Source organism: Ictidomys tridecemlineatus, chromosome 1, assembly GCF_052094955.1.
Source record: "Ictidomys tridecemlineatus isolate mIctTri1 chromosome 1, mIctTri1.hap1, whole genome shotgun sequence".
In the NCBI taxonomy this organism is placed as follows: Eukaryota; Metazoa; Chordata; class Mammalia; order Rodentia; family Sciuridae; genus Ictidomys; species Ictidomys tridecemlineatus.
This window is the reverse complement of record NC_135477.1, coordinates 27,755,876-27,772,512: the sequence shown is the minus strand read 5'-3', so window position 1 is coordinate 27,772,512 and position 16,637 is coordinate 27,755,876. Positions and strand designations below refer to the sequence as shown.

Sequence of the window (16,637 nt, the reverse complement as noted above, 5' to 3'; positions counted from 1 at the left end):
ATTTTTTAATGATGAATTGGACATCATCAAAATTTAAAACTTTTACAGGGGTCAAGGACGACTGGGGTTGTGACTCAGAGGTAGAGCACTCACCTAGCATATGTGAGGCACTGGGTTTGATCCTTAGCACCACATAAAAAATAAATAAATAAAATAAAGGTATTGTGTCCATCTACAACTAAAAAAATTCTTTTTTTTATTGTTGGTCATTCAAAACATTACATAGTTCTTGATATATCATATTTCACAGTTTGATTCAAGTGGGTTATGAACTCCCATTTTTACCCCGTATACAGATTACTGTATCACATCAGTTACACTTCCATTGATTTACATATTGCCATTCTAGTGTCTGATGTATTCTGCTGTCTATCCTATTCTCTACTATCCCCCCTCCCTTCCCCTCCCCTCCCCTCTTCTTTCTCTACCCCCTCTACTGTAAATCATTTCTTCCACTTGTATTATTCTTCCCTTACCCCATTTCCTCTTGTATGTAATTTTGTATTACCCTGAGGATCACCTTCCATATCCATGCAATTTCCCTTCTCTCTCCCTTTCCCTCCCACCTCTCATCCCTGTTTAATGTTAATCTTCTTCTCAAGCTCTTCATCCCTACTCTGTCCTTAGTTACTCCCCTTATATCAAAGAAGTAATTTGGCATTTGTTTTTTAAGGATTGGCTAGCTTCACTTAGCATAATCTGCTCTAATGCCATCCATTTCCCTGCAAATTCTATGATTTTGTCATTTTTTAATGCAGAATAATACTCCATTGTGTATAAATGCCACATTTTTTAATCCATTCATCTATTGAAGGGCATCTAGGTTGGTTCCACAATCTTGCTATCATGAATTGTGCTGCTATGAACATGGATGTAGCAGTGTCCCTGTAGCATGCTCTTATTAGGTCTTTAGGGAATAGACCTAGACGAGGAATAGCTGAGTCAAATGGTGGTTCCATTCCCAGCTTTCCAAGAAATCTCCATACTGCTTTCCAAATTGGCTGCACCAATTTGCAGTCCCATCAACAATGAACAAGTGTACCCTTTTCCCCACATCCTCGCCAGCACTTGTTGTTTGACTTCATAATGGCTGCCAATCTTACTGGAGTGAGATGGTATCTTAGGGTGGTTTTGATTTGCATTTCTCTGACTGCTAGCGATGGTGAGCATTTTTTCATGTACTTATTGATTGATTGTATGTCCTCCTCTGAGAAGTGTCTGTTCAGGTCCTTGGCCCATTTGTTGATTGGGTTATTTGTTATCTTATTGTCTAATTTTTTGAGTTCTTTGTATACTCTGGATATTAGGGCTCTATCTAAAAAATAAAACAAAAAGACAAAACAGATACAAAAGAAGAAGTTATGAAACAAATATCTAATGAAGGACTTGTATCTGAAATCCATTAAAAACTTTCACAACTCGATAATAAGATAAACAACCCGATTTACAATGAAGAAAGGATTTGAACAGCAATTTCACCAAAGAAATAATTCAATGCTCAACATCATCAATTATTAGAAAAATGCAAATGAAAACATGAGGTACCACTGTACACTCACTATAGTACTTTTCAAATTAAAAAGACTCCACAAAAAGCTGTGATTAGGGCTGGGGTTGTGGCTCAGTGATAGATCACTCTCTTAGCCCAATCAAGGCCCTAGGTTCAAACCTCAGCACCACATAAAAATAAATAGATAAAAAGTACTGTGTCCTACTACAACTAAAAAATAAATATTAAAAAAAATTGAGATTAGGATGTGGAGCAATCAGAACTCTCAAATGTTATTGGGGAAATGCAAAACAATCCAAGAACTTTGGGGAAAAGTTTGTTAATTTCTTTAAAAGTTAAACATAAACCCCACCACAAAAAAAAAAAAACACCACAGAATCTAACAATTCCACTCCTGTGCATTTACCCCAAAGAAATTTAAAAAAAAAAACACACATATTCACAGCAGTTCTATTTGAAATAGTCAAAAACTGGAAAGAACTCAAATGTCCATCAAGTGGTAAATGAATAAGTATTTACAGTATATCCAACAAATGAAATACTATTTAACAATAAGAAAGGAACAAATTTCTGATAACTGCAACAACAGTGATGAATCTCCAAAGCATCATACAAAGTGGGAAAAAAAAAAGGCCAGTAGTCAGGCAGAGGAATAACTATGAAAAGCATAGAAGATACTTTTGAGGAATACAAATCTTCCTGAATCATGTATCATCATGATTGGAGCAGGAGTCAAGAAATCACTATATCTGTCAAAATTCACCAAAGTGTATGCTTAAAATTAGGCAAATTTTACCTGAATAATGCTGACCAAAATTGAGGAGGAGGAAGAATTTTTTTTCAAATCATTTCCAAAAGCTGTCACTTGTTCTATCTACTCACAAGGTAATTTCTCACCGAAATCTAATTGAGACACATACCAAATACACTTGAAAAAGCACAAACAGTATAATACATGGCGAGGACGGGGGAGCCCCAGACAAGAGAAAGCTTAGCAGAGCCATTGCAAAGAGACCATTTTAGAGCAAAGGTAGAACTCAAATAGAAGTTGAAAAACAGAGTCAGTCTGAATTAGAAAAAGAGTCTTAGGACAAGAAAAATGATTTGTTTAAATATTTTTAGAATATTGAAGTGGAAATTCATTTGCAGAGATGAGAAACTTATTTTTGGAAAAAGCCTTTGAATTTCTCATGGACCCATATGGACTAGTTTGTGTGCTCATGACTTCTCAGGCCTGAGGAAAGCTGGAAATTCCACACTCACTTCTCTCTACAAGAGTCCTATTCCCACCACATGACTTTTCCCCGTTTTAACACCACAAAGATATCTAATTAACTTCTGCCACATGCAGCTGGCACCAAAGCAAACCAAGCTGTGATGTAGCTGACCCAGAATTACTGATGAATGTTCAAAATAAACATGCTTTCAGCCAATCTGGAATGGTATATTTCTAAGAGGACAGAGAACTCTTAAAGTTAATTAACTCAAAAGGGACAAACTGTCCATCCAGTGGAAGTTTTTCAGTAATGAGTATCAGACCACAGATCTTCCTGCAGCTGAGCTTGTTTATGGTTCAAGGAGGCTGCTTCTGCACGTCTCATGGATATTTTCATGATTTTTGTTTTCACTGGCTTCTGGCTTCTTACAGTTATATAAACAGGCCAAAAAAGCAAAACACACATAAGAGCAATTTTAAACGAAAGATCCCACACTTCCCCCAAATGGCAAAAGCACCTACCTTTTTCCTTTTCCACATGTCAGAGCAGACAATAGAGGAGCAAAAGAGTAAGTTTGGGAGAATAGGAGAAGGCCTCATTAAAAAGCACAAACTTAATTTTTGTCATTTTGTAGTTGTATGGAAATTTTAATAAAGTGCTCTCTGTTGCAAAGTTTGATGATTCCCTTGTGTGAGCTATTCAAAAATGATATCAGACCCATATCTTAACCCTAAATTATGGAAGTACCAAAGCAAAGTTCTTGAAAGTACCTACTTGACTGGCACAGATAGTCAATGCCATGTCAGGAAAAGGCTTTTCTGTTGTTTTATTTGCCTGGATGCCTGTTTTTGTTTAAGTAGAATATTATCTTCTGAATGGGCTCTGACTGGTTCTAGGGGGCAGTACATCTCACATGGATCATTTTTGAGACAGTAGAAAGATCCTAGAACATATCACCTTCCTTTGAATTAATTGGCCACTTCTGCCTGACAGTGTTCTTGCTTCCTTAACAGAAGAGGGCCTACGAGTCAGTGAGGTCAGCTTCAGGAGTAGAAAGAGTACTTCCAATCCTGAGAACTAGCCTGGGTTGATGCTTCTGCTGCCCTACCTTCTGCTATCCTTCTGTTACCCTTCCTCCACTGTCTGTCTCCCTGTGAAGTTTTTCCAACTTTATTCAATAAAGAGTCATTTGTGTCAAGGATCACTTTACAGGATAACAAGGTGGGTACTCATCTAAAAGGACACAATAACTACCATTTATTAAGTACCTACTATTCAGTGGGCACTGTGTTAATACTTACATGACATAACTCTACAATAACTCAACATGACAGTTTTATAGAGCAATACTTACAAGCACAGGTTCTAGAGTCAGACTACCTGAATTGGATTGTTTTTTGGTGGTGGGAGGGCAGCATCAAGAATTGAACTGGGGGGGGGGGGGCCCTCAGCCACTAAGCCACAGCCCCGCCCTATGTTGTATTTTATTTAGAGACAGGTCTCACTGAGTTGCTTAGTACCTCACTGTTGCTGAGGCTGGCTTTGAGCTCCCAATCCTCCTGCCTCAGACTCCTCAACTGCTGGGATTACAGGCATGTGCTACCACGCCCAGCCTGAATTAGAGTTTTTACTTTGCTACTTATAAGCTGAATGACACTGGAAAAGCTGCATAATCTTTGTTCCTTACTTTCCACATCTATCTATAAAATGAAAATAATGAGAAAATCTATTTCATAAACTTTCTCTGAAGGTGAAATGAAATACTCAGTAAATATCAGCATATATCATTTTTGCATTACAGGTTAAAAAAAACCAACAAATTAAGGCCTAGAAAGCTTAAATGACTTGTCCAAGCTAGTTAAAATATAGCAGAGTTCAAATACAGGTCTAACCTTAAAGTCAAAGTCCTCAACTGCTATACCACTATGACCCCCACACACACAAAAAAAAAAATCTAAGAAAAAGACTTTCTCAAAAAATGTTCTGTAGAACTCTGATTTCATGAAATCACATACTTTTATCTCTCCCTTGGAGATTTGCACTACATATTAATATATTAAAACCTCCTCGAAGAAGTCTATTTAACTTCATTTATCCCAATGTTTCACAATTTGACAATTCCATAGATAATCAGAATTGCAGAAACATCATTTGCTAAAAACTCCAAGGAGTTAATCCATCTCAAGTAAAATGTAGGTAGTGTTGGCTAGGATTATGTCCAAGTGCCTAATTTCTACAATTAATATTTACACTAGTCATTGCCTAAAATCCTAGTATTTTAAGAAAGAGCAAAGTTTTTAAGTTGTTTACCAGGAAAAAAAAATAGCCTATGGAATTCAAATTTTAAAAATAAACAGAGTCAGTTACAAGAAATGACTTGGCCTATCCATTGGCATCAGAAACAAAATCTAATTTTCTGACTTAAACTAACTCTGTCTTCTAAAGTAACAGTCTCCAAAATGAATTATGTGTGCACAGGGAAATCTGAAAAGGAAAAAATGTAATATCTATTTAGGCAGTTTAATATGTTATAATTTCTGATTTTGCATATACATTATAATTAGTATCCTAATATAAGTACACAATTTACAAATAAATATACAAATAAAAATTTATGAATATGCTCAAAAGGATTTTACTAACAGAAAGACATTATCAAAAAGTCCAGGGCCTGGAGTTGTAACTCAGAGGTAGAGCACTTGTCTCGTTTGTGTGAGGCACTGCATTCGATTCCCAGGATCACATATAAATAAGCAAATAAAAGAAAGGTCTATCAACAACTAAAAAAATTTTTTTAAAGTGTAGAGTCCACTATTTCAGTCTCTAGATCTAAGAAGTAGCATGCCACTATGATAGAGGACAACAGAGGGCAGAGTAGAATAGAGTAGTTATGGTATGCCCCAGCAATGTCTTCCAAACCAAAGAATCAGATCCCTTTTTTAAAGTTGAAGAAAGAAAAAAGAAATTCTCATGGACTTCCCTGAAGATAGAAATAATTTATTCTCATCATCATATTTCTTAAACATTTAAAAAACATAAAAACCAGCCTTTACCTAGAGTTCTTAAGCAACTCCAAAAACCAAACAAATTTGTAAGTTCAATAGAAACAAGTTAGGGAAAAACTCATAACATTTAAATTATCAGCAGCAATTTAACATGGCAGATGGTGCCATTTTATTAATAAATCACCACTTGTACTCTAACTATAACTAAGACTTGTGACACAAGTTATACCGGTTTCCTCATAAAAAATTGGGAAACAAAAATTATTTTTCTTAGTTCATAGGGCTATTATAACTTAAAGAGCTAATATTTATAAACTGAACAGAATAGTAACTAAAACAAAGCAAGTAACCAATAAGTATTAACTTCACCATAATCATATCATCATCACCATCATCTTCATCATCATCAATCTAGAGTGACCTGTATGAATCACTCAATTACTCTACTATTTTTTTCTTTATATGAACTATTTTAAACTTTCATTCCTAGAGACTTCTCTGACATGATTTTGCCTTCATAGGCTCCAATCTAATTATACTGTCCATGTGTTAAGTCTGCCCCTGCTGTTTTCCCATGAACATGAAACAATTAAAGGAGTATAACTTGGCACCAACACAATCCCAATGCCAATAATATAGATAATAAAATCCCGTAACAGAAGTGTTCATTCAGATGAATCAGAATGTATAACATTAGATTATTACTAAAATGAAACACATAGTTATAAAATTCTAGTAAAAAAAATCCTAGACACTTAAAACACACACACACACACACACACACACACACAACTCTGCAGGAGTCATCAGAAATTTAGGAATACACTGCTCTACAAATATATTAAAAGAGATGAAAATTTGTTTTCTGGCTGAAAATGAGTTAGTTCTTCAAGTTTACTTTATACCACAAGAATATGTTCAAGTTTTCTGGTTAACATTAATTAGCATTGCATTCCATGTCTATGTACAATCTATCTTCCTTACAAGAGAAAGAGTACTAAACATGGTGTTTAAAGTACAAGTTCAAATTTCTCTCTGACTGAATTAATAGCGGTATGAACCTGGGTATGCCATCTGATTTCTAAATGGGTTTCTTCTTTGTTGAAATACTAAGAGAACCCACACAATAGAATTTTTTGAAGATTAAATGACACATACCTCTACATCCACAGATTGAACAAACCTCTGAGTGAAAATATTTTTAAACAATGTATCTGTGCTGAAAATATACACACTCCCTTGCCATTATTTCTTAATATAAGAATTATATACTTATATTAGGTATTATAAGTAATCTAGAGAGGATTTAAAGTATACAGGATGATGTGCACAGGTTATATGCAAACATTACACTGTTTTTCTATAAGGAATTTGAGCATCTTCAAATTTTGGTATCTGCAGAAGGTCCTAAAACCAATTCCCATGGATATAGAGGAATGGATGTATATTCAAAGTATTTAGCCAATAGTGAAATATCATGTAAATACATTTTAGAAATACTAATGTAAAGTATTAATCTGACAAAAGCAAAAAAAGATAGGACATATCCTCTTCTTAGATTCAATACTATCTAGGCATGCCACCACTAAATTATACATTTAAAATGCTCACAATTGTAAATTTTTTTCCAGGTTAACAACAATTTATGGAGGCCGAAGAAATATATTTCTGGAGTAATAAAAAATAATCAAATCTTACTAATGACATCTCACACAACTCACTTATTTCTGAAACTAAGATACTTCATCATTACAAATATGAAAAGAAGAACTCAAACTATTCCTATTTGCTGATGGCATGATTCTATATTTAGAAGACCAGAAAACTTCTAGAACTCATAAATGAATTCCTAAAAGTATCAGGATATAAAATTAGCACCCATAAATCAATTGCATTCCTGCATGAGAGTGATGAATCAACTAAGAGAAATTAGGAAAACTATCTCATTCACAATAACCTCAAATAAATAAAATATTTGGGAATCATTCTAACAAAAGAGGTGAAGGACCTGTACAATGAAAACTACAGATCACCAAAGAAAGAAATTGAAGAAGACCTTAGAAATTGGAAAGATCTCCCCTGTTCTTAGATAGACAAAATTAATATTGTCAAAATGACCATATTACCAAAAGTGCTATACAGATTTAATGCAATTCCTATTAAGATTCTGATGACATTCTTCATAGAAATAGAAAAAGCAGTCATGAGATTCACTTGGAAAAATAAGAGACCCAGAATAACCAAAGCAATCCTCAGCAAGAAAAGTGAAACAGGTTGAGGTCTTCTTCCCGATGGAGCTTCTCTTGGAGCCACTCGTCACTGGAAATGCCTCATAGAGTAATTCTGTGGTTTTGCTTTACTCATAGGACTTTTTTTTAGGTCTGTGGGAAGGAAGTACAAGACAAAAAGTATAAAAGACCTAATTTTTCTTTTTATCTTAGGTATCAGTATATCCCACACTTGCACTACTGAATGTGAAAATAAGAATTGATATGATTTGAACTCATTGATGTTTAGAGAAGTGTCAGTACTTGAGAACCAGGCAGATCCATCTATATCCAAAGTATAAAGCTTTGTTTATATTGCTTCTGGCTATTTGTTTTCTCTTCTTTGGATCCTAAAGTCAATTACTTGAGAAAATTAAATCCCAAATATCCTAGGTAGAGAATTGTAAAATCATTATTATTCCATAATTCAAGTGGAAAAAGATCGGTGGCAAGGCTGTTGAAATAAGTAGATAACCTCAGTTCTTTTAAAAAGGTTTGAAAGTAATCTGTATGGAATTAAATACATTTATTGAAGATATAAAAATAAAGCTAAAAAACAAAAATAAAAAGTGAAGCAAGGAGGCATCACAATACCAGACCTTAAATTATACTATAGAGCTACAGTAACAAAAAAGGCATGGCATTGGCACCAAAACAGACACAAAGACCAATGATACAGAATAAAAGACACAGAGACAAACCCACAAATTCAGTTATCCCATACTAGACAAAAGTGCCAAAAAAGAAAGGCTCTTCAACAAATGGTGCTGGGAAAACTAGAAATCCACAATGTAGTAGAATGAAATTAGATCCCTCTCTCTCACTCTGCAAAAAGCTCAATTCAAAGAGTATCAAGGACCTAGGCATTAGACCAGAGACCCTGAACCTACTAGAAGAAATTGTAGGCCCAGGTCTCCATAATGTCAGCTTAGGAACCAAATTCCTCAACATGATTCCTAAAGTACAAGAAGTAAAATCAAGAATCAATAAATGGGATTGTATCAAACTAAAATGGATTTGTATCAAACTAAAATGCTAAAATGCTTCTTTATAGAAAAGGAAACAATCAAGAACATGAAGAGAGAAGCCTACAGAATGAGAGAAAATCTTTGCCATCTGCACTTCAGATAGAACATTAATCTCCAGGATATATAAAGAACTCAATAAACTTCACACCAAAAAAAAACCAAATAACCCAATAAATAGTGAGCAAAAAAAACTGAACAGGCACTTCACAGAAATACAAATGGTCAATAAATATATTTTTTAAAAAAGGTTCAACATCTCTAGCAATTACAGAAATCCAAATTCAAACTACACAGATTCATCTCACTCCAGGCAGAATGACAATTATAAGAATACAAGTAACAATAAATTTTGGCAAGAATGTGGGGGAAAAGTTACACTCATACATTGTCAGTAGGAAAGCAAATTGTTGCAAACATTCTGGCAAGCAGTATGGAGAGTCTTCAGAAAACTTGGGATGGAATCACCATTTGATCCAGTTATACCATGTCTCGGCATACACACAAAGGACTTAAAATCAGTATACCATCGTGACACAGCCACATCAATGTTCAATGAAGCTCAACTCATACTTTTCAGCAGATGAATGGATAAAGAAAATGTGGTATATCTTCACAAGGGCATACTCAGCCATAAAGAATGAAATTATGGCATTTGCCAGTATGTTAAGTGAAATAAGCCAATCCCAAAAAAAACTAAAGGCCAAATGTTCTTTCTGATTTGTGAATGCTGACTCATGATGGGGGTTGGGGGGAAGTGGACACTCACCAGATTTGAGAAGGGAGATGGAAGGTAATGGGAAGAAGTGAGAGGAGATGGGAATGGGAAAGACAATAGAATGAATCAGACATAACTTTCCCATGTTCATATATGAATACACAACCAGTGTAACTCCACATCATGTACAGCCACGAGAATGGGAAGTTATACTCCATGTATATGTGATATGTCAAAATACATTCTACTGCTATGTATAACTAAAAAGAATAAATAAAAAGAAAAAATATACCTGATCATTAAAATGTGAGAAATAACTTTCAGGATTCTATAAATATTTAAATGAAACAAATGATATTAAACCTTTAGCACAGTATCTGGTACACAGAAAGTACTAAAAGTATCAGTTACACTGTGTAGTTTTAAGGTCCTTATTTTTCATAAATTATAGATCCATCTATTAATCAAAAGTATCAACTATCCACTATATGGTTCACCATTTTTAGAGGATGGGGTATGGAATAAATAAAAGATGTGGACTCTATTTTCTTTTTTTTTTTTTTAATTTATTTATTTTTTATTTATTTTTTTTTATTGATTGTTCAAAACATTACAGAGCTCAAGACATATCATCTTTCATACATTCGACTCAATTGGGTTTTGAACTCCCCAAATACATAATACAGACTCACTTCTGTTACATACTCACATTTTTACATAATGGCATATTAGTGACTGTTGTATTCTGCTACCTTTCCTATCCCCTACTATCCCCCCTCCCCTCCCCTCCCCTCCCATCTTCCCTCTCTACCTCCTCTGCTGTTGTTCAATTCTCTCCCCTTTTTTTCCCCCCACCCCCTTGCCCCTCATAACCTCTTATAATTTTGTGTATCACTGAAGGTCTCCTACCATTTCCATATGTTTTCCCTTCTCTCTTCCTTTCTCTCCCCCCCATTTGTCTTAGTTTACTGTTAGTCTTTTCCTCATGCTCTTCCTTCCTGTTCTATTCTTAGTGGCTCTCTTTATATCAAAGAAGACATTTGACATTTGTTTTTTAGGGCTTGGCTAGCTTCACTTAGCATAATCTGCTCTAATGCCATCCATTTCCCTGCAAATTCTATGATTTTGTCGTTTCTTAGTGCTGCATAATACTCCATTGTGTATAGCTGCCACAATTTTTTTATCCACTCATCTATTGAAGGGCATCTAGGTTGGTTCCACAGTCTAGCTATTGTGAATTGTGCTGCTATAATCATTGATGTGGCCATATCCGTATAGTGTGCTCTTTTAAGGTCCTCAGGGAATAGTCCAAGAAGGGCAATAGCTGGGTCAAATGGTGGATCCATTCCCAGCTTTCCCAGGAATCTCCATACTGCTTTCCATATTGGCCTCACCATTATGCAGTCCCACCAGCAGTGAACAAGTGTGCCCTTTTCCCCACATCCTCGCCAACACTTATTGTTGTTTGACTTCATAATGGCTGCCAATCTTACAGGAGTGAAATGGTATCTTAGGGTGGTTTTGATTTGCATTTCTCTGATTGCCAGAGATGGTGAGCATTTTCTCATGTGCTTGTGGATTGATTGTATGGTGGACTCTATTTTCATAGTGCTTACAATTTAGGAGGCCAAAAACAGTTACAGGGAACAACACTTTCAACCCCTAACATATACATTTAATAAAATTTAGCATTTTATAATATTGTTATGATTGAAACCTTTTTTATATTATTGTGGTGAAAACACTTAACATCAGAGCTACCTTATAAACAAAAATTTAAGTATAGAATACTATGTTGTTAGCTATATGTACAATGTTGTATAGCAGATCTCTAGAACCTTGAATCAGAAAGCATAAATAAAATTTTATTCTGAATAGCACTTCCTATTTTCCCCTTCCTCCCAGTCCCTGATACCCTGCTTCTATGACTTTAACTATCTTAAATACCTTGTCAGTAAAATCTTTAAATATTGTTCTGTGACTGGTTTATTACTCTTAGCATAATATACTCCATATTCATCCATGTTATCACATATGGTAGAACTTCCTCCTTTTTAAGACTGAATAATATTTAATTATATGTATACACTACATTTTCTTTACCCACTCATCAATCAATGGATACTAAGGTTGTTTCCACATCTTGACTATTGTGAATACTGTTACAAAGAACATGATATTGCAAATTTTTCTTCAGATCTTGATTTCAATTTTCTTGGATAAGTACCAAGGATGTTTTCAATAAATACCCTGGATAAAAATCCAGGATTGCTGGATCATATGGTGTTTTATTTGTAATTTTTTAAGGAGTCTTCCTATTTCCCCTAAAGACTACACCATCTTTCATTCCCACCAACAGTGTAGTGTTACAATTCTGCTACATTTACCAACACTCATTATCATCTTTTTATAGTAGTCATTATAACAGGTATGATCTGATAGCTCATCATGGTTTAATTTTCACTTCCCTGATGTTGAATATCTTTTCATGTACTTGGCCATAAGTACATTTTCTTTGATAATATTTATTGTCTATTCACGCCTTCTACCAATTTTTTTCAATCAAGTTATTTGGTTTTTTGCTTTTGAGTTTAAGGAGTTACTTTTATGTTTTAGATACTATTTCCTTCTCAGATATATGGTTTACAAATATTTTCTCCACTTCCATAGGTTGCCACTTCATGATGTTGTATCATTTTTGTGCAGGAAATTTTGTTTGATGTAGGCACATTTGTCTAAGTTTCCTTTTGTTGCTTATACTTTCTGTAGTGTAACAAAGAAACCATTGCCAAAATCAATGTCATAGAGATTTTACCCTATGTTTTATTCTATAAATAATACAGTTTCAGGTATTAGATGTAAGTCTGCAGCACATTTTGAGTTGATTTTTGTGTATAGTTTAAGATAAGGATATAATACCATTCTTTTGAATATGGCCATCCAGTTTTCCAACAGTCTACTGAAAAAAGAAATTAGGAAGGGCTGGGGTCATACCTCAGTGGTAGAGCACTTGCCTCACATGTGTGAGGCACTGGGTTCGGTCCTCAGCACCACATAAAAACAAATAAAATAAAGGCACTGTGTCCATCCTCAACTAAAAACATTAAAAGAAAGAAATTAGGAAAACTAAGTCCATTCACAGTAACCTCAAAAAAAAGTATAATACTTGGGAATTAATCTAATGAAAGATGTCAAGGACCTCTACAATGAAAACTACAGAACACTAAAGAAAAAAAAACTGAAGGAAACCTTGGAAGATGAAAAGATCTCCCATGTTCTTGCATAAGCCAAACCAATATTATTAAAATAGCCATACTACTGAAAGCATTATATAGATTTACTGTAATCCCCATCGAATTACCAATGACATTCTTTACAGAACTAGAAAAAGCAATTCTAAAGTTCATTTGGAAAAAAAAAAAAGAGAGAGAGACCTAGACTAGCCAAAGCAATCCTGAGGGGAAAAAAAATTAAATTGATGCTTTAGGCATCACACAGAATGGTACTGGCACCAAAACAAACACAATGACCAATAGAACAGAATAGAAAATACAGAAATAAATCCACATAAATACAAATATCTGATACTAGACAAAGGTGCCAAAAACATTCATTAGGGAAGAGATAGCCTTTTTAATTAATAGTACAGGGAAAACTAGAAATCTATATGTACAAGAATGAAACTTGACTTCTATCTCTCATCCTGAACAAAAGTCAACCTAAAATATATCAAACAGGAATTAGACCTTCTGAAACTCTACAACTACTATAAGAAAATGTAGGCCTATCATTCCAACATATTGATACAGGAACCAACTTCTGTAACAAGAATCCTAAAGCATAAGAAATAAAATTAAAAAATCAATAAGTGAGATGGAATCAAATTAAAAAGCTTTTGCACAGCAAAGGAAACAATTAAGAACATGAAGAGAGGCCATACAGAATGGGAGATCTTTGCCACCTGTTTCTCAGATACTGCAATCATATCCACAATATATAAAAAATTCAAAACACTTGACACACAAAAAATAACCCAATAATAAATGGGTGGAAGAATTAAACAGATACTTCTCAAAAGAAGAAGTACAAGTGACCCACAAATATATGAAAAAAATGTTCAATACCTCTAGCAATCAAGGAAATGCAAATCAAAATTACACTGAAGCTGGGCACATGACACATGTCTGTAATCCCAGCGGCTCAGGAGGCTGAATCAGGAGAATCCTGAGTTCAAAGCCAGCCTCAGCAAAAGAGAGGCACTAAGCAACTCAGTGAGACCCTGACTCTAAATAAAATACAAAATAGGGCTGGGGATGTGGCTCAGTGGCCAAGTGCCTCTGAATTCAATCCCTAGTACCCTTCCCCCCCCAAAAAAAAAAACCTCAAAAAAAAAAAAAAACAACTACACTGAGATTTCATCTCACTCCAGTCAGAATGGCAATTACCAAAAATACAAATAATGGTAAGTGTTGGCAAGAATGTGGGGGGGAAAGGTACACTAACTAATACATGGTTGGTAAGACTGCAAATTAGTGCTACCACTCTGGAAAGCAGTATGGAGATTCCTCAAAAAACTAGAAATGGAACCACCATATAATCCAGTTATACCACTCTTTAGTATATATCCAAAAGATCTAAAATCAGCATACTACAGTAATGCAGCCACATCAATGTTTATAGCAGCACGATTCACAAATGCCAAGATATAGAACCAATTAAGGTATCCTTCAACAGGTGAATAGATAAAGAAAATGTGGTATGTATACACAATGAAATATTACTTAGCCATAAAGAATAATGAAATTATGGAACTTTCTGGTATATTAAATAAGCCAGACTCAGAAAGCCAAAGGTTGAATGTTTTCTCTACTGTGTGATTTTGTCACATATGGCCTTTATTGTGTTAAGGTACATTCCTTCTACAGGAAAGAAAATAATCAACAGAGTGAAAAGAGAGGCTACATAATAGGAGAAATTATTTACAAACCATAAATACATATGGTTGGGGTTAATATCTAAAATATATAAGTAACTCAATTCAGAAGCAAGGAAACAGCACAATTTAAAAACAGGAAAAATACATGAATAGTCATTTCTGAAGACATACAAATGTCCAGTAAGAACATGAAAAAATGTTCATCATAACTGATAATCAGAAAAATATAATTTAAAACCCACAGTGAAATCACACCTGCTGGAAAAACTATTTCCAATCACAAAGATGAGAGCTGCCAAGAATGATGGTACATGCCATACGTAATCCCAGCAATTTGGGAGGCTGAAGCAAGAGGATCACAAGTTCAAGGACAACCTGGGCAACCTAGCAAAGCTGTCCCAAAATAAAAAATAAAAAGGACAGGAATGTAGCTCAGTGGTAAAGCACCCCTGGATTCAATCCCCAGTACCTAAAACAACAACAAAAAGATGAGAGCCAGCAGTATAGCTCAGTGGTAAAACACTGGTCTAGCATGTGCAAGCCCCTGATTCAATTCCCAGTACCACCAAAAAAAAACACAAAGATAAGTGTTAGCAAGGATATGGAGACAAGGAAACCCTTGTACGTTGTTGGTGGGAATGTAAATTAGCACAGACGTATATATAAAACAATATAAAATATCCTCAAAATATTAAAAATAGAACTATCATAAGAGCCAGTAATTCCACCACAGGGTATAAAGTGAAAGGAAATTAAATTAGTATATTGAAGAGACACCTTGACTCCTATGTTCATTATAGCATTATTCATAATAGTCAAGGTACAGACTCAACCTGAGTATACATCAATGGATAAATAAAAGAAAATGTGAGAGAGAGATATAGATATATATATATAAATATATCTCATATACATATACATGGATATTATTTAGCCTTAAAAAAAGAAGAATAAAATCCTGTCATTTGTGATAACATGGATGAACCTAGAGGACACGGTATAAGTGAAATGAGCGAGACAAGAGAAACAAATACAACATGATCTCATTTACAAGTGGAATCTAAAAATAGTTGAACTCATAGAAACAGAAAGCAGGAATTTGGTTACCAGGAGTGACATGAAGGGTAGTAGGGTGGGGAGATGTTGATCAAAAGATAGAAAATTTTGATTAGAATAAGAAAAAATTCAAAATATCTCTCATACAAGATGACTATAGTCACTACCAATGTATTATACTCTTTAAAATCTCTGAGAGAGCAGATGTTAAGTGTTCTCACCACAAAAAATAAGTGTGTGAGGTAACCCATATGTTAATTGGCTCAAATGAAACATTCTACAATGTACATCTTGAAACATCATGTTGTATATGATAAATACAAACAATTTCTAATTGTCCAATTAAAAATAATATATAAATTTCCTTGCAGACGTAGATGCTCAAGAAGTGTTTATTCCTTTCCTTTCAAAGAAGTTAGTGCCACTGAGTCATTTTAGGAGGTTACCATTTTAGTAGGTCTGGAATAGGACAATAACAGGTAGTCAAAGTAGAAAATAACAAAGGAGTTAAAGAAGCAGGAAAGAAAGTTGGTGCTGCATCAAAAAGTCTTTATTATATTCATGAACTAACTAAAAGAAACATTCTTTTAGGGAAAATACTGGATATCAAAATAGGATTTTTCCCCCACCTTAAGCAAAATGAGACTTCTAAGGAAAATCCAAAAGGCAGAAAAGAGAAAAAGATACCCTGAAGGTAAGAAAAAAAAAAAAAGTCACTGAAGAAGTCTCTCCATTGAAATGGAAATGAGGACAACCACCCCATTCACAATATCCTAAAAAAAATGAAATACTTGGGAATCAACCTAACAAAAGAGGTGAAGGACCTATACAATGAAAACTACAGAACCCTAAAGAGAGAAATAGAAGAAGATCTTAGAAGATGGAAAGATATACCTTGTTCAT

At 34.5% G+C, this 16,637-nt stretch overlaps 1 protein-coding gene and 1 non-coding gene across 2 annotated transcripts in view; one reads left to right on the top strand and one right to left on the bottom strand.

Annotated features, from left to right (window-relative positions):
- Window positions 1-16,637, bottom strand: part of Hpse2 (heparanase 2 (inactive)) — a 629,942-nt gene that overhangs the window by 588,562 nt on the left and 24,743 nt on the right. The window lies entirely within an intron of this gene.
- On the top strand, window positions 8,006-8,139 carry LOC120886012 (small nucleolar RNA SNORA18). The gene has a single exon (XR_005728794.1). It is a non-coding gene; the product is annotated as a small nucleolar RNA SNORA18 (small nucleolar RNA).